Here is a 27547-nt window from a genome sequence, read left to right as displayed (position 1 = left end):
TCACCTCTACACTGACAATCAAAATAAATCCAGGGCATGTGACCTGCAAGGTGCCCCACAGTCTGTATTTCAACCTCAATGTCTCCATCCTCACTTCAAACACTGATTGCCCATTGTGTGCTGGCCTGTCCAGGCTTCATTCCCTTCCTTGGACAAGCCACGGACTTCCAGACATAGGACTTTGGTGTCGGCTTTACCTCTGCACAGACCACTTCCTTCCCCCACCTCATCTCGGGTCTTGGCCTAGAGGTCACCACCACCCATTCATTCTCTATCCCATCCCAATATTTTACTTTCTGCAAATCTGGTTTTTGGAAAAATATATACATACATTTTCACTTCTGTCTCTCTCATGTGTCAGTGGAATTAAGTGGGAGCCAATTTCGTTTTCTTTACTAGAATGTCCCTGGTACTCCAAGCTATACTTAGACATGATAGCTATGCAATAAATATTGGTTACTTGACTGACTGAATACATATTTTGTCTTCTTTTGAAACTCCAAAATATAATGGTTTCCCCCCACCTGCCCCTCACTATCCTTTCTGAAAGTTCCTCTAATTTCTTGAGTAGGATTCTTCCAGGAAGAAAAGAAAAAGAAAGAAAGAGAAAGAAAGAAGAAAGAAAGAAAGAAAGAAAGAAAGAAAGAAAGAAAGAAAGAAAGAAAGAAAGAAAGAAAGAAAGAAAGAAGAGAAAGAAAGAAGAGAAAGAAAGAAAGGAAAAGTGACTCCATAGCTACTGGCAACTTCTAGTTATTACAGTGGTTATAGTCTTCATCAGTTTTGCAGATAACATCCTGGACTTTGCCCTTTGCTAACGAGGTCTTCCACAATCTTCTCTGGACTAAGGAACCAACCATCTGGTGCCAGGCCCCTAGATCAGAAACCGTAAGTAGACTACCTCATGTGATAGTCGCACACCTAAGCTCAGCCCAGGAAACATCTTCACCACCACACAGCAAGATTACCAAGGTACCTAAGTGTAATCTCAAGTCAGCCTTCCTGCTCCCCGTAACAGAGGGTGAGGAGGCAGCTCATTAACTAAGTTTGAATGTAAGTGTAAAATGCCATATTTTCACAGAAAGAAGGAGATGTGTTTTCTGTGAAGAATTCCAGTCTTGAGTTCTCACTCAGTCTTTTAATCCCTAAATGCAGACAAAAACTAAACAAGCTTCATAGAATTTACACATAAGAAGCTCTGTTTAACCCTAGGCGATTTGACACCCCAACGGTTTTATAAGCACCAGAATCTCATTAAATCTGGAGTGTGAGTGTCTTTGTGTGGGTAAGGCAAAGGGTGGCCCCCAGAGCGATCACCACTGAACAGTCACACTGAATAAGCTCTGGAAGGACTGGAATTCGGAGGCAAGCAACAGTGACATCTAGTGTGCATAGGAGACGCTGATAAGGGCAAACTCCTTTTAGCAAAACTGAGAATGTAATGGAGAAGTGGATGGCAAGTTAGGGTCAGGAAAGTAATGAGGAGGGTAAATGTGAAACCAAAGCGCAGATATAATAGACGACTATAGGAAAAGACTGCTCAAATGACATCACCACTAAATTTTCTTCTCAATTATACATTATTGGGAACTTTAGCACTCCACAAAATCCCTAAACTGTCCCAGCTTCCCATCTCTGCCCACCCCCCTTTCCCAAACTCTTCCCCCTGTGCCTACTGGAATAGGCAAACTCTTGACCTCTTATTTTAAAGAGGTTCTTTTGGATACCACCTGCTCTGAAACCTTCTTGAGGAAAAGTTATTCAGTTTCTCACCTTCGAATCCTACCCTGACAGTCTTGCTTGCCCCCAGCTTTTTCTTCCTTTTGCTCACAAAAATCCCTGCTCTTTTGAGCTCCTGCTAACAGGATATACCACTCAGTCCCCATACTGGTTGCTATCATCTGCGAAATCCCTGCTCATTCACAATCACTTATTGAATATTTTAACTTCTGCTTCACAATTTTCCCAGGAGCAGAGTATTAGCACTTCACCTCTGTCATTCCCTCCTAGGATCACTGCCCTCCTATTCAGCCCATACACTCAAGGTCCAACACTTTATTCCCTCCCTTGCAAATACTCTCAGTTCCCTTCCTGCTTTCTTCCTCCACCAATCTGATGGATAAGATGGTGTATCCATGCCTACAGTTACACAGCTGAACATTCCTGAAGAAAAATTGCTCAGCCCAGCTGACTGGTTTCACTTTAAATTCATGATTGCAAACTTAAATAGATGCTCACTACTGCCTTGTAATCCTACTATGTTTCTCAAGTAGTGTAACTTCCAACTCACCAAGAACTAGTTTATACATACTTCATCCTCACTCGAGTACAAAGGCCTCATCTCATTACTCTCTGAAAATAAGAAAGCCAGTGATCTGCTTTATAGTCTCAGCATCTACAGCCATTCTTTTCCTTCTCTGCTGCTTCCATTAAAGCCTAACCCCGTCTTGTGTGCTCAGGTTCCCACATTCTCTCACCTTCTCACAGATGTCACTACTTTAGTCAAATCCCCTACCCTGATTAGCAATTCTCCTCTCCACTGGAGCAGTTCTATATTTATTCAAATATGCTGCAGTATCATAGGTCTAAAAAAATAAAAAATAAAAAGCCTCTCTCAACCCCAAAATATTCTGTTCTCTCCTTCATAGCCAAATTCCTCAAAAGAGGCATTACTTGTGCTGCCTCCACTTTCTCACCTCCCATTCGCTCTTCAACCCACTTCAGTCTGGTTTCTGCCTGCACTGCTCTGGGGAGCATTTCTCTATCCTGGCCTCTCAGAAGTGCTTATCAGAGTCGACAATTTCATCTGGCCACTGAGTGCAGTACTCCACTCACTGAGTTTTCCTTCTACTCCTCTGGTCACTCCTTGTCAGTCTCCTTTTCAAGGTTCCTTCTTCCCCCACACTAAATCTATATCTATTGGCAATTCTCCATGCACAATCCTGGCCCAACTTCCCTCCTTATCTTATGGGATCTTACACATTCTGACTAAAAATACTATTTATATGTTTATCTCCCAGAAGCTTAGATCTCCAACACAAATCTTTACTTTGAACCCCGGGCTCACATATCCAGCTGCCTATTTAACATCTTTACTTGGATATTTCACACATATCTCAATCTCCAAATGTACAAAGCTAAACATGTGTTTGTCCTTTCAACTTGCCCCACCTCCTTCATTCTTCCCCATCTCAATAAATATAGCAATACTGGGGTGCCTGGGTGGTACCTGGGTTGAGTGTCCAACTCTTGGTTTTGGCTCCAGTCACCATATCAAAGTCATGGGTTTGAGCCCTGGGTCAGCCTCAGCTCAAAGTCTGCTTGGATCCTGTCTCCCCTGCTCTCTCTGAAATAAATAAATAAATCTAAAAAAAAAAAAAAAAAAAAAAACAATACTACACAATCTGACCTGACGCTCATCCTTGATTCTTCTTTTCCCTCCCTCCCCACATTTAGGTAGTGGCAGCAGTTTCTGTATGCTTTTTATCCTCAGTGTATATCTTCAATTAGATATTTACTCCATTTTTACTGCCATTACCCTATTCACAACCATTATTATCTCACTAGATCTCTGCAAAAATGTCCAAAATTAGTCAAGATAAGCTGGGGAAGATACAGCAACAATTATAAAATCTGAGTGACCAAGAAAAGAAAACTAAAAATAGTCGCCATTCTGCACTAATGATGGCCGTAGTCTGTCCCTCTGGTGGTCAGATATTCCATTCACCATCTTTCCTACAGGCCCTATATTGACTCCTCACTCTATGGAGGTTATGCAACTTTTCACCTGGCCGTGGTGTTAAGTTCAAGGTGCAGGACTTATTGGTGATGTATGATAGGCTCTAAAAAACTAAAAAATGAATGAACTATCTTCCCCACAAACATTCAGAATAGTTGAAAAGGGATAGAGGGTAACTGCAATAAACATCCCCATTCAGAGGGCAGGAGAATGAGGAAAAGAAACAAAGTAGTAAACATTCCATAATTATGAAATTCTACCTGGGGCTGGAGGATGTTCTTTGATTAGGCCCAGATTCTTCTCCTGGAGAAAGGTTCCCCAGTCCATTGTTCTTCATGTCCTTGGCTCTGAACTCGGGGAAACTTTCCCATCATCCAACTTGATCACTTATAAAAATGGTTGAAGTATATGCCCTTCCCCTCTTCCCCCAATTCACCTTTGGTAACTGAGCCTTCTCCCTACCTTTAGAGATCTTGGACTCAGGGATTATCCTAGGTCTTATCAGTCACAAATATGTTTAGTTCTTTGAAACACAATGTTCTCTCAAAAGTTTCTCATCTCTTTGACTCTAGTTAGCTCTGTGTATCATTTGCCACAACCACTATTCTTTCAAGACATACCTCCTCTCCTCTCCATCTATCTTGCTCTCTTCCTCCCTCTCTTTTCTTCACTAAAATTTTGACTCCATGAGATCAGCAACTCTGATTTTATTCTTTTCTGCTGTATCTGTAATACCAATATCAGTACCAGGGTTATAGTAGGTATAGAGTAAGTCGATGTTAAATAAATAAATAAATAATTAAATAAACCTTACTTAACATCTAAACGATGATTCTGCTTTCAGCTCCATATTCTACTTCCCTTCTGTATTTCACTCTACTTTCTTATTTCTCCTTTGTAAAAATGTTAACACCTGCTGAGCCAAGTATAAGTGACTTCTAATTCTAGTCCTCTATTTCTTTCTATGTAAGTTCTCACTTTGTCCTCTCAACTACCTTTGAACCTTTATAAGGCACTGAATTTTATCTTCCTCTTCAGCTGTTTCCATAAAATATTAATGTTCACCTTTTCTAATTCTAGAGCAGTGATTCTAGAACAATCCTGGCTACATATTAGAATTAGCTAGAGAGCTTTTGAAACTCAACACACTAGCACACACCAAAACAATTAAATTAGAGTCTCTGGAGGTTGAACCCATCCATCAGTCCTTTTTATAGCTCCCAGGTTATCCCAATATGCAGTCAAGGTTGAGAAGTCTGTTCCAAAGTAAGCTTTCTCTCTATCTCCTTCTTTCTTCCATAACTCTGAACCCTAATACTGATTGCTCAACCTATAAATCTACCATCACTCCAAACAGCAAATCAACAAGTATTGAATTCCCTAAGTACTCACATCTGTGACTAATTTTACTTCCTTCTCACTCTTTCTCCCCCTCCCAGCTGCATTTCTCCATTTCTATTCACGGCGCTAAATTCTTGATTTTAACAATTGCACTTTAATTTCCTTTTAGATTTTATCCCATATATTCTCTCCTCAATCCCAAAACTTTACTTAAGATTTTAGCTAAAGCTTCTACATTTTCTCATCCAGATACGTGCATATTTTCTCTTGCTTTCACTTATTCCCATCCACCTGCTTTGTTTTAATTATTAAAAGGGGGGTATATATAGGTTTTTAATTACTTGGCTTGTCTCTGTTATGTGCCCTGTCCTTTAGTCTGTCCTGACTCTCATTTTTTTTATTGTAATTATTAATCATCACATCCCCCTCCAGGTATCTTCCTAAATTCAACATTCTCCAAGAAAAACATATTCTTTTTTTTAAAGATTTTATTTATTTATTTGACAGGAGAGAGCACCAGCAGAGGAGCAGCAGGCAGAGGGAGAGAGAGAGAAGCAGGCTCCCCTACTGAGCAGGCAGCCCGATGCAGGGCTGAACCCAGGACCCTGGGATCGTGACCTGAGCTGAAGGAAGATTTTAACCAACTGAACCACTCAGGTGTCCCTGAAAAACACATTATTATTTACTGTCTAACTGTCTGAAAATAATCCATTAAAATACAGCCCACTATTTCATATATGTTGTAAGTAATTAGCTAATAGAGAATATTTTTTAAAAATATTCCAAAATGGATTTTGGAAAATCTATAACTTTAAAATATACACAATAAGCACAAAAATATATGATGAGGAATGCAAACATCTTTTGACATTCCATCAGCCTTCTTCAAATGGTCCTGAAAATGTTTATGTACACTGTCAGACTCTTGCAGGGCCTAAAGCTGGGGTGGAAGGTGTTATCTCTGATCAGCTGGCATTTAAACTTCTGTAGATGACATCATACTCTAAATGTGACAGGACAAACCATTAGAAACCAGATTGAAGAGAGATTTCTAGTATGTGTCTAGTTTGGGCAGGTCACAGCTACATACAGTAGTTCAATCCAGATACAGCTAGAGGCAGAGGGCTAGCAGTGGAAACAGTCCTGATCAGATAGCAAAAAAGGATATTCACTGATCTGCTCAACCAATGCTTGTTGACTCCCTAAACTGCTCCAGGCACAGAGGCAGGCCTTGGAATTATGAAAATCAAGAACAAATGAAGGAGGTAGATATACTAAAATAATGGTACCAGAATGTAAAAATTGAGATGTGTACTGAGCAGAAACATGATATGAAGGAGTGTTCAAATAGGTCCCTAAATTTGTTGGGAACCAGGAGATAAAGATTACATAATTAAATGTGTAGAAAAACATTGCAACAATTAATTGACTGGAAAAAATGCTGTTGGCTATTCTGATAGTAATGAGCTTCCTTCCTATTAAAAGGAGGCTGGCCACATATGACAGAGTTGCTGGAAATTTCTTCAGATTTCTTCATAAGACAACCAAGTTATCTTATGAGTTCCCTACTCCTCTCTTTGTAAAATGAAGAGTTAAAAATAGAATCAAGTAGGTAGATAAAGATATTCTATATATAAAATGAGAGGGAGAGAGGGAAAGGTAAGAAAAACTCTACTTAATACATAGATTTGGAAATCTTAAAAATGGAATAACTATTAGCAAAATCAAAGAAGTCAAATGGAACAATTTAACTTAAAATCTTTCAAAATATACCATCTTAAAATAATTTGAAGACTGTCATGATTGAGAGCCATGGCTGCCATGTTAATGCATACAAACACTTTAGACATTTTCAGTCATTCTGTAATAAACTGTACCACAGAGCAACCCAATTAGCTCCATAAACTCCTTTCATCTCAGTGCCTTCATCACTTTATTATTCTAATCACTTTTCTCAATGTCCTCCTCAGGCTACTTCCCATCATACTGGTTTATACTCTGGGATTCACATTTTATAGGCCTCCCAAATGCTTCTTATAATTTTATAGATTGCATCTCTCATAATGTCTTTGATTATGTTTTAAAGACCTTAATCTGCTGTATAGCACTGGGTTGGTCATATTAGCAGAGTATGATCAGAAAGGAGGAATCCCGTTACATTTTATAACACCAGTGAAGAAGGGGTTAATGGTTTTTCAGCTGCATTTCTTGCTCGTGAATATGCCACAGATGAATATTTTCAAAATGAATATGAACGGTTTTAGATGAGTGCTTCGTAAATGTCACTGTGTATTAGTCATGCAAGGATCATTAAGGGATATGAGAGGTAGACTTGCACATTTCATCCAAGACATAGATTTTCACTGTAGACTGCTACTGTCAGAGTTGCCAGGTTAGACTCTGCTGGTAATAATTATTAATGTAACTGAAGCATTAAATGGTTCATTTTTCTCCATATACAACCATATTTCCAAAATATTCAGGAAAAAAAAAACATCTTTCTGCAGGAGTCATTGGGGGTGGCAAAGAATACAAGGCAAAAGAAATGCTACAAATTCCAAAATAAATCGATGAATGGAAATTATCTGAATTTATCTTATCTTATTAAAATTAATTAATCTTATCTTATTAAAACTTAACGATATACTAATATGCCTATTTATGGGGAGAGAGCACATTCCTGCCGCTGAACCACCTTAGTCTCTAGGGAAACATGAATTATTGAGTGTCTTGAGTGTTTAAATGCCAATAGATGACTATATGTCTTTTTCCTTTTTGATACTTACATCAGATAAGTATAGTTAATCCTGAGGTGACATTTGGTGCCTCCTCAAATTTTATATGACAAATGAGAAAACACTTCACAATCCCTCTCCCAAACACACCAGGAGACCTATCAGCCTCAAGAGTCTTGAGACTGATCACCAGAGAGATCCTTTGAAATTCACCTGATTACTCCAGACAGCTTATATGGGCTATTGACAATGTTCTCACTGCAGGAAGGTGGGGCAGATCTGGACCAGTGATCTGAGGAAAGCCCTAGAAGCTTTTCTAAGAAATGATACTTTTTCTCAGTACTGGGTCTCACATAATCATTTCCTTTGACTCTAAGCAAATCATTTAACTTCAGTTTCTCCATCCATAAAGTAAGAAGAAACTACTTTTGAGGATGACAAGTCTGCTTAAGGCTTTTAAATAAGGTTCTTTGAAGAAAGCTAATACAAGTTGCTTGTAATTATAATACAGCAATTTGAATTTAAAGAATTTTTTTTCTCCTGAGTAATTCCAGTTACTGAGCACTCTTTGTCAGCGTAGTTAATTATTCTTCAACTAGGTAAAGCTTGCTGGCAAAGTGTGAAAAGTTGCTATCAGCATCTTAACTCTACACAAAAAAACAAGCTATCACTATAAAATAGCAAAGTCTTTTATCTGGTTGAAATATGAGTAAGGTAGCAAATAAATGTGATTTAAGCCTCAGTTGTTAAACAATGAGTTCTTAAATTGAGTAGAAATCCCTATGCAAGAAAATGAATTCAATGGTGTCTATTGTTATTACTATTATGTTTTCAGAATTCAGAGCTTTATATTAAAAGCTATGATTAAATTTCTAAAAATTAAATCATATCATAAACAAAACTTCCTTTCTCTCAGTAGAATAAAAATGATTTTCATTTCCTGACAAAAATATGATTTATCTAAGAGAGCTCTTCCTATCTAACTCTATTCATCTCTCCTGTGTATAATCAAGTAAGAAGGCAACTAAAATGATTAAATAAATTAGCCCTACATATCACAACCACATTACATGAGCTTGAGATAGAAGTAGCAGGACACACGTGCATCATAAATATACACAATCCAAACACGATGGGAAAAACTATAACTTCCCTATTATTTCCGACTATTTTCAAAAAATAATATGTTCCATTCTCATTCCCATTATTTAAGTCCTATACCATAATTGTGAATACAATCATCTTTTTTTGTGTGTGTGTGAATACAATCATCTTATCAAATAAGATACCCAAGGAATTAAATGGCATGCCCACAATCCTTAACAAATCAGAAACACACACAGACACACACACACACACACACACACACAGGTTTGGGACTAGCCCCACACTGCAGGCATGCTAAAAGCTATTAAACATGGCTTTCCAGCATCCTTGCCTCAGTCAATCCACCCTCCACACTCCTAGCATCATCAGGATGAAGCCTAAATGTCTTAGCAGCAACCATATGGCACTTAGGCTTTGTTCTCTTCCTTCCAGTCTCTCCAGGCTCATTTTTTGCTACTCCTCCATGTCTATTTCAAATTCTTTCCCTGACATATTATATACTCATAAATATACATACACGCTTACAACATGCAGACCTTTCTATGTCTTCACCTACTTATCCTTCATTACTCAGAGCACCTATTCATCCATCAAAAACTCCCTTGAGGACCTCTTCCCAGGAAGTCTTCCCTAGCACAGAATCCCCAGTCTATATTCCTATGGTACCTTACTTACTGCTGTTACAGTGCTTTTCATAGGTTGCTTATTCTTTATCATCTCTACAGACTGTTGCAGCTTGATAGCAAGAGCTGTGTTTGCTTTATTCCTGCATCCTTGGGGCTAGCACAGTGACTGAGACATAATGATTCTTTGAATCTGGGCTCTAGTAGTGCTAATAAGCTGGTCAAACAGTTAAGACATGCATATATGATACAATTAAACACAACATAAGGCCATGATAAACTGTGAAGTGTGGAATTTGATGCTAATTGACATAGGAAGGCTTTCCAGAGAAATAAGAATATGAGTTGAGCCTACATGAGCAAAGAAATGAAAGTGGGCAAAACAGTATGATAACTGGAAAGCCAAAAAGTAAGAGATTGAGCCTAGAGGGAAGAATGAAAAGAGACAAATCTAAGCAATATAAGAATACAGTATAATAATGTATTGTATACTTAACCTGTTAAGATAGATCTCACATTGTGCTCTTAACACAAGAAGATACCTAATGTCACTCTTATGTACTACTGTTGAGAATGTAAAGTTGCCCAGCCTTTCTAAATGGCAGTTCTTCAGCACCAAATCCTTAAAATACACATCCATCACCACTATCACCATACCCTTGAAACTATGTCTTGCCCCACCTATTAATACAATAATTCCACTTCTAGCAACTTCCCAAAGAAATCATTAAGAATGTGTGAAAAGATACATGTAGAAAGTTGCTCATTAGCATATTTGAAAATTGGCCAAAAAAGGGGAAACTAATAGTTTCCCATTAATAGGAGACTTCTTGGGACGCCCGAGTGGCTCAGCGGTTGAACGTCTGCCTTTGGCTCAGGGCGTGATCTCAGAGGTCCAGGATCGAGTCCCAGATTGGGATTCCTGCATGGAGCCTGCTTCTCCTTCTGCCTGTGTCTCTGCCTCTCTCTCTCTCTCTCTCTCTCTCTCTGTCATGAATAAATAAATATTTTTTTAAAAAATAGGAGACTTCTTAAATAAAACATCACATTGCTATATAATGAAATGCCATTCAGTTATCCAGCTAGTACTTGAATACAGTTTTCCACTGCCATCTGAAAATAGAATATTCTTATGAAAAATTTTATAAGCTTAAATGGTATAAAGCAAATAAATAATTACCATTAACATATGGAAAAATTTTGAGTGTTCCCAGACCCCAAAAATAACTTCTCTTAGGCTTTTCTGATACCTTAGGACACATCTTGCTAACAGATGCACAAAATAAATGAAGATAAAGCACAGATGCTCGCAGACACAGTTCAAAGCTACAGAGGCTTGATGCTGAGATGCTGCATGTAGTTGATGGGGAAAGGGCATGGTGGCGCCACCCACTGCTCAAGATATGCACTGCCTTTATAATGGCTCACTGCAAAACAAATGCTGAATGCTCTCTTTGTCTTTTGCCTTTTATTATAAAAAGCAAAATCTTTTTGGATTTCTTTTGGTTAGCAAAATCAGGTACTAATGTAGGTACTAATGCTGTTCTTTTGCAAAAGCAAAGTGGCCTATCCTGAACTTTTGAAAAGTAGGGGATATCTATATTCATTTCTGTTATCATGATACTGTAATAATAGTATTAAAAATGCTGGAATGTTAAAGATATTAACTGAAAATAATCCAAGTTTATAAAAAAATTGTTAATGCTATTTTATGTATTTATTTATTTATTTATTTATTTATTTATTTATTTATTTATTTGAAAGAGAGAGAGCATGAAAGAGAGAGCTAGAGAGAGAGAGAGAGAGAGGACAAAGGGAGAGGGGGAAGGAGAGAGAATCCCAAGCAGGCTCCTCGCTGAGTGCAAAGCCCAGCTGAGGGCTCCATCTCACAACCGTAAGATCACAACCTGAGCTGAAATCAAGAGTCAGACACTTAATTGAGTATGCCACTCAAGTGCCCTTAATGCTATTTTATTATTTTAAAATATATTGACAGGAAGAAAAGTTGAAAATATTACGATATACTAACAATTGGAGGAGTTATGAGGATTTTACATTTTGTTTACTCACATTTTATATATTTTCTAAAAGAATAGTCCATTTTTATAAAAAGAAAAATAGTAAATTCATCTTAATTGACAGAAAATCTTTACTAGCTCTATGAAATGAACAAGGAAGAATAAATTAGAATAGGAAGATTTTGAGGAGAAATGCTGAGGTTATTTTAGAATTTTATGTTAAGGAATGATTGATAGAATATACAATGAGATCAAATATAAAAGGGCTTTAACAACAATAAAGCATTGTGACAACATTTCTTGAAGCCTCTTTCTAGGAATATTTATAGAGGCTACGTCAAAATGTTACATGACATAACAAAGGTAGAATATTCTGGAATAAGCAAAGTTAAGTGGATTTTTACTGCAGGACATATCAGAGACCTTAAGAGGCTGATTTTTCACTGAATCTTCAAGAGGACAATATAATTTGCATTGTTTCTCAAGCATATTTGATTCTTTGCTCACAGAATATCCGATAGGACTCACATTTCATAGAATACACATTGGGAAATATTGCTTTCAAAATGTATATAATATTCATTTTGAAGTGATTATAAGCAACTGTAAGTACAGGACTGGCACAATCAATTTAAGACATTGCCTTTGGTCGAGTTTTCTTAACCTTGGCATTATTGATATGTGGGGCTACATAATTCTTTATTGTTGAGGGCTGCCCAATGCATTCTAGCACATGTAGCAGCATCCCTGGCCTCTACTCACTACATGTTAGTAGCAACCACCACTTCTTCCCACCCACCTGTGACAACCAAAAAAGACTCTAGACATTGCTAAATGTCCTCTGCCATGGTAAAAAATATATATATATTTATTTGAGGAATGAGACTGGCAAACTGGCTGATATCAGAATTTCCAGCCCTAGCTCTCTTGGCTTTTTAAATATAAGCAGTCATAACATCTTGCAAAATGCCTGTCTCCTCTACCAAATGCAGAATTGTCATCATGTTACTTTTCTAAAGCACTACGTCAGAAAGAGCCATCTGTTAAAATGCTGGATTGTGCATCATCATTTTAACTATATAACATTTTGATGAATGCTTAATTTTAAAAAAGGTTGTAACTTATGAACAAATGAAATGTCCTCTTTTAATGTTAACTGCAACAAATAGGTGTGTTATTGGGTAACACTAACTTAAAGCCTTGGTTTACACAAAGATACACACACCACACACACGCAATGAATCTGACCATAAGCCAAAGTAATTTCTAGAGGTCCTCCCAACACTAAAAGTTAATAAATATAATAAAAGCTGACTTATTTTTTATTCATGATATAAAACAATTTATACATAAAGTTACTTTCTGGTTGTAATAATTTCAACTAGAAATATGCTACATTCAGACATTGGAACAAATTATTCAAAAGAAACCAGGAGTTGTAACCTTGTTATACTTTGGAAGTCCAATGTAAACACTAGGCAAATAAGCTCTAAGTTTATAAAAAACAATAAGCAAATAAGCTCTGAGTTTATTGAAAACAATAACACAAATATATATGAGATATAACTTCAGAAACAGAGGGGTTTTTTTTCAAAATTATGAACAAATGTTATGATAACATTAAAATAAGAATTAGTGGGGTGCCTGGATGGTATAATCAATAAAGTGTCCAACTCTTTCTTAAGAGTTATATATATATATATTTCCAAGATCCATATCCATAGGTATTCAAAGGTATGAAAGATCCAGTTCTTTTGTGTTCAGTGTGCTACTATGTTATCACTAATCCTTGAACTCTCAATGAGACATTATTAGGCATATTATAAACTATGCCCTCAAATTATTTTATAGAAATCTTATTATTTTATATTGCCCTGGATGAATTATCTTGGATTTCATTGAGAAATATTTCCTCAAGCACAGTCCTTAAAGGAAAAGTAAACAAGTTGATTAACTGAATTTCTCACATACTACTCTATTCTAGCATATATAACTAAGATAAAACATCATTTTATTATAAAATTATGATGTAGGTATAAGATGTATTAAAATATTTATACAGAAAAAAATGTTAATAAGTAGAGATTCTTAAGTTTCTTAATATTGCTTATTATGGGCAAGATATAATATTAAAAATATTCTAATATAGGAAATATACATTATGGTTCTCAGAGAAACTTAACTTTATAGTTTCCTGAAGGCTTACATCTGAGCAATTTACTTGGAAGAGTCAGTAGAATTTAATGAATATTCTTTCCTGAATAATTTTCTGCTGACTGCTTTAATCATAGACTCTTTTCCTTTTAATTTTTTAAGTAGAGAGAAGATGGCTATACTACATACAGGACAAATCAATGAGACGAGACTGTATATGTATGAAAATTATAGTTAATTGTTAAAATAAATAGCATAATAATGACTGTGATGCATGATAGTTGGAGGGAAGAAGGACATGGTCCTTCTGGAAAAAGCCCAGGTTTTGGGCCTATACAACCCAAGTTGTAGGACAGATCCTAACAACATAATACCTGTGTGAACTTGTATGTGAACTTCATTGAAGAATCAGTTTTCATATCTAAAATAATTCCCATAAGACTTTCTATCACCTGACATGGCTAAAAATTAGATGTAAGTACTACTTGTAATGTATGTGAACGTATTTTGTATATTGTAAAGAACTACATAATTTTTCAAAAACTTTTCTTATTTATGATTATTTTAAAAGTCTGTCAAAGAAAATAGGAAATGCAAAACTTTATCAAAAAAGAAACAATTCTGGGATGCCTGGGTGGCTCAGTAGTTCAGCATCTGCCTTTGCTCAGGGCATGATCCTGGAGTCCAGGGATTGAGTCCCACATCAGGCTCCCTGAATGGAGTCTGTGTCTCCTCCCTTTGCCTATGTCTCTGCCTCTCTCTCTGTGTGTGTGTCTCTTGTGAATAAATAAAATCTTTAAGAAAAGAAGCAATTCAAATCATTAATAAATTTATCTTATAAGAATAATCATTACTATTTCAGCATGTAACTTGCCAGCTTTTCTTCTATGTGTATAAATGTACATATACATGCAAATATGTATTTGTATTTTATTTTTTAATTTTTTAAATTTTTTTTATTTATGATAGTTACAGAGAGAGAGAGAGAGAGGCAGAGACACAAGCAGAGGGAGAAGCAGGCTCCATGCACCGGGAGCCCAACGTGGGATTCGATCCCGGGTCTCTAGGATCGCGCCCTGGGCCAAAGGCAGGCGCTAAACCGCTGTGCCACCCAGGGATCCCTGTATTTGTATTTTAAATACAAATATTTTAAAATTTGAATTATGTTACACTTACTGCTTTAAATGCTACTTTTCTTATGTAAAAAATAGAACATAAATTTAAGTCATCATTAGGTATATATGACAATGAGTTTACACAAATGTAAGGAAAAAAAACAAAAAAAAAGTTTTCTGTAATTGAAACCACCATTTTGAAACTCAGATAAATAAAACAAAAATAAAAAATGTATAGTGAGGAGGCAATTTGACTTTGAAAATCTCCGTGGGAAACCTTGAATGTATAACACAAAATGTTCTCAATGATTTTCTATTGGGGGATACCCCATGCTCCCTCCCATTGGAAGCCTATCTTTTCACAGGCAAGGGTAGCTCACACCCCAGAATTCGTATTGGAATCAATTGGGGGGAAAGAAAGGATGGGGCAATGTGGTGCCCTGACCAGACCTCCTCTACAGGTCAAGTCACCCAAGCCCCAGTTGCTGGAGCTATTCATTATTAATGGTGAATAGCAACCATGCTCATTTAGGATGCCCTTTACTGGGACCTGACTCACCCACAGGTGGCTTCCAGCCAATGATGGACTGATGCAGTCAGTCAGAAAATAGGCTTGGCCTATTTTCTCAATTGGAAACAATTCTAAAGGGCCTTTCTCATTTCCTTGTAAGGGTATCTATAGAAAGCCTTCCCCCATAAGCCAACATTCTCTCAATATACTTGACTTTCTGACTCAGAATCTGTTTGCAGAGAGCCCATGATGATTCCTTCCTAGAGAAAGAAAGAAAGAAGAAGAAAGAAAGAAGAAGAAAGAAAGAAAGAAAGAAAGAAAGAAAGAAAGAAAGAAAGAAAGAAAGAAAGAAGAAAAGAAAGAAAGAAGAAAAAAGAAGGAAGAGGAGGGGGAGGAGGATGAAAAAGGGAAGAAGGGGAAGCAGAAGAGGCAGAAGCAGAAGCAGCAGCAGCAGAAGAAGAAGAAGCAAAGAAAAAAAAGAACTGAAATAGGTCCAGTTATATAAAGAAAAAATTAATTTTATGGCAAGTAGAAGATTGGGATCCAGGGCCACTTTAAATAAAATATCATTGGTAGGTAGCACTTTGCCAGTACTGAAGATTTTAACATATATCATTTTATCTGATCCTCACAATAGCCCAGTGAGATGTGTTTTATTATCTCCATTTTAAAATTTAAACATCTGAGAAAAGTAGACTGAATAGTATGTTTTATGGAGAGACAGTCCTACTCAAAGATGACTCCTCTAACTCGTCAACTCTGAAACTCTAGATTTATCAGATATCCAAATAAGAGTTAAGGAAATTTCTATTAATTTCACTAGTGATCATTACATTGCTTTCCCCATGGCTTTGGAGATTTAGTTTTTATGGGAATTTTTGGGAGATGAAAAAGTGGAGGAAGAGATCAGAAACAAAAGTAGTTGAAGAGGATAATCCTCTCTCCCTGATGACCCTCATATCCTATAGACAATACATGCCTTATATCTTCAGTCTCAATCTCCCACTATTCTCCATCTCACAGCATGCCCTTTTGTCCAATTTAAAATCCATTCCTCAAACAGGTCCAACCCCTCCATATTTTACACAGGATTTTCTGTGCCTGGTATGCACGCCATACCTCTTTGTGTATGGAAAATTCATATTCAACCTTCAGGATCCATTTTTATTTTATTGGAGTGTTCCTTCCTAGATTCCCCAGACAGAACTGATCTCTTATTTCACCACTCCACAGTCCTTATGTTCTCTTTCTGCTCCTCATTCATGCTCTGTTAGGGCTCTAAAAACATGGTTCTGTAATTATCTGCTAACAGGTCTGAGCCCACCACTAGACTCTGAAGACAGAACTGTATGTGATTCATCTTTGAGTTCCCAGAGTTTTTTTCCAGTTTTTGGCAAGTACCAGGTTCTCAATAGATGTTTACAGGCACATAAACGACTAAGGACTGAGCTGGGTAAAATTTCACAGAAGGATTGCACAGAGTCACTTGAAAAGACTAAACTGGGTTTTGAAAGGTAAGTAGAAATGTTAGGGTGACTTATATAATTTTTATCAAGTGGCTTATCTAACTACTTTTTAATTTATTAATTTTAATAATTTATATTATAATTAGAAAGTATAATGCATCTGAATTTCACAAAATAAACAGGAGAAGGAAAGAGGGACAAGGAATGTCAAGTCAGAGAGTAGCAGGTATTTCTGCCCACAGGACTATGGAAGTCCCATCTTAAATGTTCATAGTTGGACAAAAAGCAGTGACTAATTTACAAGAAATTACTTCATATAAAAGTGATTATTTTAAAAGTTTACCATCAATTTGGCTACTTATGATTAAAATCAAAGCAAGAAGTTAGATAACACAATGTTCAAAATTGACTTCAGAGGGAAAAAAATGTGCTCAAAGGAAAGTAAAGAAAAATCAAATAGAATCTTTTAGACAAGAGTTTTAATGGTTTTCTTTTAGAGTCAAAGAAAAAGGAAAACAATTATCATTAACTCTGAAGATAAAATTATGCTTTTGATACCTTTTAAAAGCATTTTAAAGTGTTTTATATTGCTAGATTCTACAGACAAAAAGAAAAAGCCTCATATTTTAATATATAACACATATGTGCTGTTCCTTGGAATATCTAAATAATGTGTGCAATAATTTTCTATTCAAATAAATCAACCTGTTCAGAAAAATACCAGGAAAATTCAACAGTTGTGAATTATTATTTTCTCCTCTATCTTGCTTTAAATGTTGCTTGGATAATACTTTGTTTTATGAATATTTCAGTAATCAAATTATTACTAATTATTCATATTAAAAACATAAAAGCTAAGTAAAATATGCATTTGCTGCTATAAATTAATGGTTTCTAAGTAACATTTAATTTGAAGTTCTAAAATTAAATTACTTACAGAAAGAATATATTCAATAATTAAAGAAACATTTTAAAAGTAATTATATTACTCCAGTTCTCTGAACATAGCACTGACTAATTTCTATAATCTAAGAGTTTTCCCTGTGTTTTATCTTTTGCCATGTGCAATTTAAGACTGACACTATCTATACATGAGCCAACCCAAAATGAATTTTCTACATAATACTACATAATGATTAAGGCAAACAAACTATTGACTGGCATAAAACATGTACCTATATTATATATCATACCATCCTTTCTTATATATATCACTTCATCTTAGCTACTTTTAGCCTAACCCAGTTTACCTAATCTCTGCCCCATTGAAACTGAAAAGCTTTGTATGAGTCTACCTCCAATATGCTATGATTTCTAAGCTAAAAATCACAGTGACTCATGAGAACTGAGGATGGATGATCATGTACTAATGGATCACGTACAATTCCACTAACTGTAAAATGCTATTTATTTGTCTTTAGGACATTATTTCTAAAATAGCTTCAGTATCATTTTGGCTACTTAATATTAAGCCACTTGCAATTTAGATATATAAATTTGTCAAGTTCACCTTATCTTTTTCATGATAACACTAAAGAACCATTTGTACTATCTCAACATTTATGGTCAAATGCCAAATATGGTGTTGAATCTCTTCCAGATATGTTCTCCGTCCTTCTCCATCAATGCTCTGTACCCAGGAGGCTGACCTGTATGCTTTGCCTTCTGGATTCTGCTTGGGTTTGGCCAGTGAGAGGCACCAGTAGCCAAAAAAGAGATGGAAAGAAAGAGAGATGGTGGTATTTATTCCCCTGGCCCCCTCTTTGCCTCGTGCAGGTGAGCAATGGCTACATGTCAATCTACAACCACAGCTCAGGTCTGGTCCTCTGGCCTGGTCCTTTAGCTACAACTCTCTCAGAATTCTGGTAACCACTCCCTTCCCTTTCCGATGCAGATATAGATCTCCCATGGTTGTTAGCCTTGTGGATTTACCTTAATTCTGCCCATATAACTACAAACAGCCCATTCATTAACTGAGTGTAATTATCAGAGTGGAGTGTGCCATTTGTTTCCTCCAGAACCTAAGTGATACAAGTAATAAAGCAGAAAAAAGAAACACTTTCTTCTTGCTACACAGTTACTCCTTTTTATATTATTTCAGTTTATTAGGGAAAACAATTTTTGAGAAGAAACTATGTTTCTTAAACATAAGGGACATAAATTCTATTTCTTTGACACCCATCAAGCCTCACAGTCCCCTCATGCCTAGAGATGAGTATAGTAATGTGCATTTATTAGGCAATCAGCAAATTGGTTTCAAACACTGAAATCTAATCTAAGTAATATCTATAAGTAATCATTTAATGATCACAACTAACTCAGTAATACCACCTGGGACAAAAAAAAAAAAACTCATTTAGAAAAAAAAATCATACCATTAATCAAATAAAAAAGAACATACAGTAGTTTCAAACTCAAAAGCCATTTTTTTATTTTATTTATTTTATTATTAGTATTAGTATTTTAGTTCAAAAGCTTTTGAAATTTCTATGGCCACCTTTGGGAATTCTCAATGAAACTGCATAAGGCAGCTGTATAGAAAAGAGATCACACTTTTTAATCAAATACAAGTCTAGTAACTTCATATGTTTACTGAAGGGCAGAAGAATATAGTCTTCACTTGTTTAAGGTGTAAATTAACTTTTATATGTGTTTTTAAGACAATTTCTTAAGAAACAGGTGAAGCTAATTAAAACATAGACTTTCCATCTCCTGAATTTTCATTATCATTACAAAATTACACATTGGCCATCTTATAATATTTCAGTAATTGCTATAGATAGATTGGAAGGGAAAGGAACATAAAAAATAAGGTAAATAATGTTATTTACAGCAGATTCAAATAAACACTAAACTGATTTTCTTACTTATTCTTACCAACTAAGTTATAAAAACTTCTTTGCACAACTTAAAAATAGAAACTTTGTAGAAATTCAATCTTGCAGAAATTTATTTAACTTTTTATTATGTAAATCAAAGAAGCAGAGCACCCAAAGCTTTGACAAATGAAGATTAAGTACCCTATTTGTGTTGGTTAGTTTACTCTCTTTCATAAACCATAGTCCTACAAGAAGTGAGAGGAGCCTCATTCCAGGTTGAAAGACAACTGTTTTAAGTTCAAACAAGTTAATTTCCCTGTCAGCAACCCTGTCTCACTGAGGAAACTAAGAAAGGGGTCAGTAAACCTAGGCTATCAGGACATGTTATCCCAAGCACTGAAGGGAAATTCAAGGACATACACCATCTGAGACTATGGAGAAAGTTTGTAACCTGCTCTGTGTATAATCCCTTACACTTAATTACTTTATAGCAAAATACTCAAGCCTCAACACCTCAGAAACATGATACTCTAGCTTGTATTGTGCCATGAAAATAATAAATAACAATTAAAATCTTCGGAATGATAAACATTGTCCATTTTGGAGTCACTAACAAAGTGCTTTTCCCTATAAAGTAGAATCTAACTTATACAAAAACAAACAAACCAAACCAAACCAAAAAAACCCACAATAATTTCTTATATTAAAAAAACTTATACAATTATTAGAATTTTATAATATGAACTGTAAATAATAGATTATATACATAATTATAATCAATACTGAGGTTTGGGAATACTAACATAGACAAACATTTCAAATATCAATTGGAATTGCATTTATTTAAGATTTTTTAATTTTTTTTAATTAAAAAAAAATTTTGTATATTTTTTATTGGAGTTCAATTTGCCTACATATAGTATAACACCCAGTGCTCATCCCATCAAATGCCCCCCTCAGTGCCCATCACCCAGTTACCCCATCCCCCCAACCACCTCCTCTTCCACAACCCATTATTTGTTTTCAAGAGTTAGGAGTCTCTCATGGTTTGTCTCCCTCTCTAATTTTTCCCTACTCAGTTTCCCTCCTTTCCCTTACAATTCCTTTTACTATTTATTTTATTCCACTTATGAGTGAAACCATAGGATGATTGTCCTTCTCTTGACTTATTTCACTCAGCATAATACCCTCCAGTTCCATCCAATCAAAACAAATGGTGGGTATGTGTCCTTTCTGATGGCTTAGTAATATTCCTTTGTATACATATATAACATCTTCTTTTCCATTCATCTGTTGAAGGACTCATGGCTCTTTCCAGTTTGGCTATTGTGGACATTGCTGCTATGAACATTGGGGTGCAGGTGTCTCAGTTTTTCACTGCATCTGTATCTTTGTGGTAAATACCCAGTAGTGCAATTGCTGGGTTATAGGGTAGCTCTATTTTTAACTTCTTGAGGAACCTCCACACTGTTTTCCAGAGTGGCTGCACCAGTTTGCATTCAAAGTGTTATTTTTAATAGCTAAATTATAATACATTTAACCTGTAGAAAAATACTGATGATATAATGTTTAATAATAAGATAGGAATTGAATGGCAAACCAGTACCAGAATTTAAACAGTATCTATCCTTGGTTGGTTTATTATATATGATTTCTATTTTCTTCTTTATATTTTTCTGTATTTTAAATTTTATTTTAACTGAATTTAAAGTTCAAAACTATTTACTTTATCAAAAAATAGACCGGGGATCCCTGGGTGGCGCAGCAGTTTGGCGCCTGCCTTTGGCCCAGGGCGCGATCCTGGAGACCCGGGATCGAATCCCACATCGGGCTCCCGGTGCATGGAGCCTGCTTCTCCCTCTGCCTGTGTCTCTGCCTCTCTCTCTCTCTCACTGTGTGCCTATCATAAATAAAATAAAAAAAAATTAAAAAAAAATAGAAATTATTTGCAAATATCATCATAAAACTATTTTGCTGACTCTTGAACTTCTAAAAGGAAAATAACCAAAAACTTTGCTTCTCAGGATCATAGATTGAGGGGGGAAATAAATAGAAGTGAAAAAAAAATCTTAGATGCAGGAGAGTGCTGGATGGGATGGCACTGGGTGTTATACTATATGTTGGCAAATTGAATTTAAATTTTAAAAACTATAAATAAAAATATTTTTAAAAAGAAATAACACCTTAATTTGAACACCTTTTTGATAAAATCTTTGCATTTTGAAAATCTCTTTAGGATTGAGTTGTAATAATGAAAGAAAGAAAATTAACTTTTTTTTTTTTCCAGACCAACAGCTTTATTGAGGGTTGACAAGAGAGCTCCCCTCCCCTCCATGGTCCTGGTGGTATGGGCCTCACTCTTGGGCACAATGTCCTGTCAGGAGAACACAGAGACAGGGTTCAGGGCCCAGAGCACATGTGGTGGGCACCAGGCCTGCAGACTGGTGAGTAGGTCAGAGCCTGGATCTTACCCTCCATACCCATGAGTGGGTGGTTAGCTGAGGCTCCTAGTGGCTCTGGGTATCAAATCTCACCCACAGCCACAGCCAAAGCCTCAGGTGATTTTTAACCAATGCAGAATAAAATTAACATCTTTAAGATACTTGATATAAGTGGCAAATAATGCTTTCAAAGAAATGCTCCCTATTGTTTAAACATATTATTTTTTCTGTGATTTTAGATTTCAAAATTCTTAGAAAAACAAATAAAGGGGAACTGAGGGCTGATAGAACAAACTGCACAACTAGAGGGAAAGAAGAGTCCACTTTGAGGAAAGTAAAAAGTGCAGATAAGTGATTTGGTGGAGAAACTATGGGTTCTGTGGGAGGGGAGGGAGTCCTGGTCCCCAAGAAAGGTGAGAGAGTGGAGTATACAAGGATAAGCACAAGGAGAACACTTCCCCAAAGCCATTGGTCTGGGAAAACAAGAAGGGCTGAATTTCATGAGTTTTGCAACCAGCAGGGCTCAAAGAGTAAGGTTTCAGAGGTCCTAGACTTGACTGTGATAGAGATCTGAGGATGCTTCCCTACTTCTGGACCAGAGGCAGGCAAACAACCTCTGGGCAGACTGTGCAATCTGAGGATCACCTGAGGGACACAGGAAAAACTTTTCTTTTTGGAGCACATCAGTGAGAGGTGACATTGCCTCTCTGAGGACAAAAGAACCAGCAGAGGCCATTTCCTTCCCTGGCCCCTCAGCATAGGTGCAGAGACTCCTGTTGAGGGCAGCTAACCAGGACACTGGCAGTTTAGCCATATTGCTCCAAATCCAATGCCTCTGCACTCCGGCACAAATGCCCTTCTGGGACAAACCTGCATCAGTCTCAGTTCAGTAAGACCCTTTCTCAAAGGGCCAGTGCAGGTCCCCATCACACCAGACCCTAAAGCTTGGAATTTTAAGAGAGTGTAGAGCCCAAGGTGCAATGCATTGTAGTAGGCCAGCAAGCAACACAGAGACTGACAGTGTGAAATCAACAATCAGAAAAATGCCTGTGATGCAGGAGAGGAAATTATTCACTGTTGTGAAAGTGTTTCCCTCAGAGCAGCAAACACAAACTTCCCTCTCCAGCGACAAAGGAGCTAGTTGGTGCCATTTATCTGCCCTGCCCTTCAGCATAAACTAACATCAGTAAACACCACAACACCAACACTGGCTGCCTAACCTGTTTATACCAAGCCCACCCTCTAGCTCAGCTGATACTGCTTTTCTAGAGCAAGTATGCCTAATGACCAGCACAGTGGGCCCCTCCCCAAGAAGACCAGCACAAACCCCTATATGCACCATGTCTACTGACCCTAGAGTTTTTCAGAGCTCCAGCTCTATTGGAAATAGCATCAAGTCTCTTAGCAATCAGACCAGAACACACCTAGTTAAAACTCACCACACTCTGGCCATCGTCTAAGCACTCCCCACTACAGGCAAAGGGAAACTCTCCAGAGGATTGGCCAAGGAGGTAGAGAAACCATAACACAGCAGCAGAGTGCATACAGCACACACCAAAGACACTTCCTGAAATGCCAGGCCCTGGATATTATATGACCTCTTCTTCAAAGAGCCATTACTGGAATCCCTGGGTGGTGCAGCAGTTTAGCGCCTGCCTTTGGCCCAGGGCATGATCCTGGAGACCCCAGATCCAGTCCCACATCAGGCTCCCTGAATGGAGCCTGTTTCTTCCTCTGCCTGTGTCTCTGCTTCTCTGTGTGTGTGTGTGTCCCTCATGAATAAATAATATATTTTTTTAAAAAAGCCATTACTCTTAAGAGCAAGAAACATAAGGGCTTTCCTAACACAGAGAAGAAGACAGAGACTTAAACAAAATGACAGGATGGAGGAATTCATTCTAAAAGAGAACAAGAAAAGGTGATGGTGAGGGATCTAACCAAAACAGATATAAGTAATATATCTGATCCAGAATTTAAAGCAAAAATCTTAAGGATACTAGCTGGGCTTGAAAAAAAGCATTGAAGACATCAGGTAGATGCTTACCACAGAGACAAAGGAGCTAAAAATCAATCAGGCCAAAGTGCAAAATGCAATAACCAAGATTCAAAACCCATGAGTGAAAATATCAGTGAGGATGACTGAACATGAGAGACTCCTAACTCTGAGAAATGAACAAGGGGTAGTGGAAAGGGAGGTGGGTGGGGGGTTGGGGTGGGTGATGGGCACTGAGGGGGACACTTGACAGGATGAGCACTGGGTGATATGCTACATGTTGGCAAATTGAACTCCAAATTAATTAATTAATTAATTAATTAAATAAAATAAAACAAACCCACTGGATGTAATGACCACAAGAATGGAAGAGGAAAAGGAATAAAAAAAATGATAAAGAAGATAGAATTGAAAAATGTAGAAAATAATGAAGCTGAACAAGTGGTAAAGAAAAACCTTGGATCATGGAAGTAGACTTAGGAACTGAGTGACTCCATCAAGAGTAATAACATTCATGATACAGGAGTCCCAGAAGAGGAAGAGAGAATTGGGGCAGAAGGTTTGTTTGAGGAAATTATAGCTGAAAACCTTTCTAATCTGAGGAAAGGAACAGACATCCAAATACAGGAAGCAAAGAGAGCGCCCATCAAAATCAACAAAAGTAGGCTAATACCAAGACCTATTCTAGTTAAATTTGCAAAATATAGAAGTAAAGAAAAAATCCTAAAAGCAGCAAGACAAGGGATGCATGCAAGGGAAGACAAATAAGTTTTGCACCAGATATCTCCATAGAAACTTGGCAAGCCAGAAAGAAGTGGCATGATATATTCGACATGCTGAATGGGAACAAATATGTAGTCAAGAAAACTGTATCCAGCAAGGCTGTCATTCAGAATAGGAGAGATCAAAAATTTGTGATACAAAATCTAAAGAAGTTCACGACCACTAAACCAGCCCTGTGGGAAATATTAAAGAGGACTCTTTAAGGAGAAAAGAAAGACCAAAAGTGACAAAGACTAGAAAGCAACAGAGAAAATCTCCAGAAACAATGACAAAACAAGAAATAAAATGCCACTAAATTCATATCTATTAACAATCACTCTTAATGTAAATGGACTAAATGCTCCAATCAAAAGACATAGGGTATCAGAATGGATAAAGTACATAGCCCTGCAAGATGCTGCCTATAAGAGACTCATTTTAGACCTGAAGATTGAAAGTGAGGGGATGGAGAAAAATATACCATGTAAGTGGATGTCAAAAGAAAGCTGGAATAACAATATTTATATTAAACACACTAGATTTTAAACCAAAGACTATAAGAAGAGGTGAAAAAGGGCACCATATCACAATGAAGGGGTCTATCCAGTAAGAAGATCTACCAATTGTAAATATTTATGCCCTCAATTTGGGAGCACCTAAATATATAAAACAATTAATAGCAAACATAAAGGAACACATTGATAATAATGCAATAATAATAGAGGACTTTAACAACCCCCTCACAGCAATGGACAGATCATCTAAGCAGAAGATCACCAAGAAAATAAGGACTTTGAATGATACACTGGACCAGATGGACTTAACAGATATCTTCAGAACATTTCATCCCAAGCAGCAGAATATACATTCTTTCAAGTGCACGTGGGACGTTCTCCAGAATAGATGACATACTAGGTCACAAATCAGACCTCAACAAGTACAAAGTTGAGATCATCTCATCCATATTCTCAGACCACAACACTATGAAACTTGAAGTCAACCACAAAAAGAAATCTGGAAAGATCACAAATATATGGAGGTTAAATAACATCCTACTAAAGAATGAATGAGTCACCAGAAAATTAAAAAAGAAATAAATAAAAATGCATGGAAACTAATAAAAATGAAAACACGATGGTCCAAAACCTTTGGGGTGCAGCAAAACTGGTCATAAGAGGACAGTATATAACAATGAAGACCTCCCTTAAGAAGCAAGGAAAATCTCAAATAAGTATAACCTTACACTTAAAGAAGCTAGAGAAAGAACAACAAATGGAGCCTAAACTCAGCAGAAGAAGGAACATAATAAAGATAAATGATATAGAAACAAACAGTAGAACAGATCAATGAAACTGGGAGCTGCTTCTTTGACAAAATTAATAAAAATGATAAACCCTTGGCCAGACTTATCAAAAAGAAAAAAGTACTAAATAAATAAAATAACAAATGAGAAAGCAGAAATAACAACCAACACCACAGAAATATAAGCAATTATAAGAGAATATTATGAAAAAATTACATACCAATGAATCACTTAATTTAGAAGAAATGGATAAATTCCTAGGAACATATAAACTACCAAAACTGAAACAAGAAATAAAAACTTGAACATACCCATAACCAGCAAGGAAACTGAATCAGTGATCAAAAATCTCCCAACATACAAAAATCCAGGGCCAGATAGGCTTCACCGGGGAATTCTACCAAACATTAAAGAGTTAATATCTCTTCTGCTCAAACTCTTCCAAAAAAATAGAAATGGAAGGAAAATTCCCAAACTCATTCTGTGAAGCTAGAATTATCCTGATTCTGAAACCAGACAAAGACTCCACTAAAAAAAGAGAACTTACAGACCAACAACCTGATGAATATGGATGCAAAAATTCTTACCAAAATGCTAGAAGATTGAATCCAACATACATTAAAAGAATCACTCACCATGATCAAGTGGGATTTAAGGTGGTTTAATATTTGCAAATCAATCAATATGATACACCACATTAATAAATGAAAGAAAAGAATCATATGATCCTCCCAATAAATGCAAAGAAAGCATTTGACAAAGTAAAAAATCCTTTTTAAAACCCTTAACAAAGTAGGGAAACAAGGAACATAACATAATAAAGGTAATATGTGAAGGATCTACAGCTTATATCCTTAATGAGGAAGAACTGAGAGCTTTTCCTCCATGGTCAGGAACAACACAGAAATGTCCACTCTCACCTCTTTTTTTTTAACCAGTACTGGAAATCCTAGCCTCAACAATCAGACAACAACAACAAAAAATAAATAAAAGGCATCCAAATCAGCAAGGAAGAAGTCAACCTTTCACTATTTGCAGACAACATTGTATTCTATATAGAAAACCCAAAGGACTCCACAAAAAAAAAAAAAAAAAAAAAAAAAAAAAAAAAAAAAAAAATTGCTAGAACTGATATACAAGTTTAGAGAAGTTACAAGATACAAAATCAATTTGCAGAAATCTGTTACATTTCTATACACCAATAATGAAGCAGCAGAAAAAGAAAACAAGGAATCTACCTCATTTAACAATTGCACCAAACAATAAGATACCTAGAAATATACCTAACCAAAGAGGTAAAAGATCTGTACTCTGAAAACCAGAAAACACTGATGAAAGAAATTGAAGATGATGCAAGGAAATGGAAAAATATTTTGGGGCACCTGGGTGGCTCAGTGGTTGAATGTCTGCCTTTGGCTCAGTG

The 27547-nt window shown here is 36.5% G+C and overlaps 1 protein-coding gene and 1 non-coding gene across 2 annotated transcripts in view; both read right to left on the bottom strand.

Annotated features, from left to right (window-relative positions):
* GRIK2 (glutamate ionotropic receptor kainate type subunit 2) overlaps positions 1–27547 on the bottom strand; it is a 1061838-nt gene that overhangs the window by 876297 nt on the left and 157994 nt on the right. The window lies entirely within an intron of this gene.
* LOC119874357 lies at positions 22074–22199 on the bottom strand. The gene has a single exon (XR_005368224.1). It is a non-coding gene; the product is annotated as a small nucleolar RNA ACA64 (small nucleolar RNA).

The sequence above is a fragment of the Canis lupus genome, chromosome 12 (assembly GCF_011100685.1).
Source record: "Canis lupus familiaris isolate Mischka breed German Shepherd chromosome 12, alternate assembly UU_Cfam_GSD_1.0, whole genome shotgun sequence".
In the NCBI taxonomy this organism is placed as follows: domain Eukaryota; kingdom Metazoa; phylum Chordata; class Mammalia; order Carnivora; family Canidae; genus Canis; species Canis lupus.
This window is presented reverse-complemented; position numbering and strand designations above follow the sequence as displayed.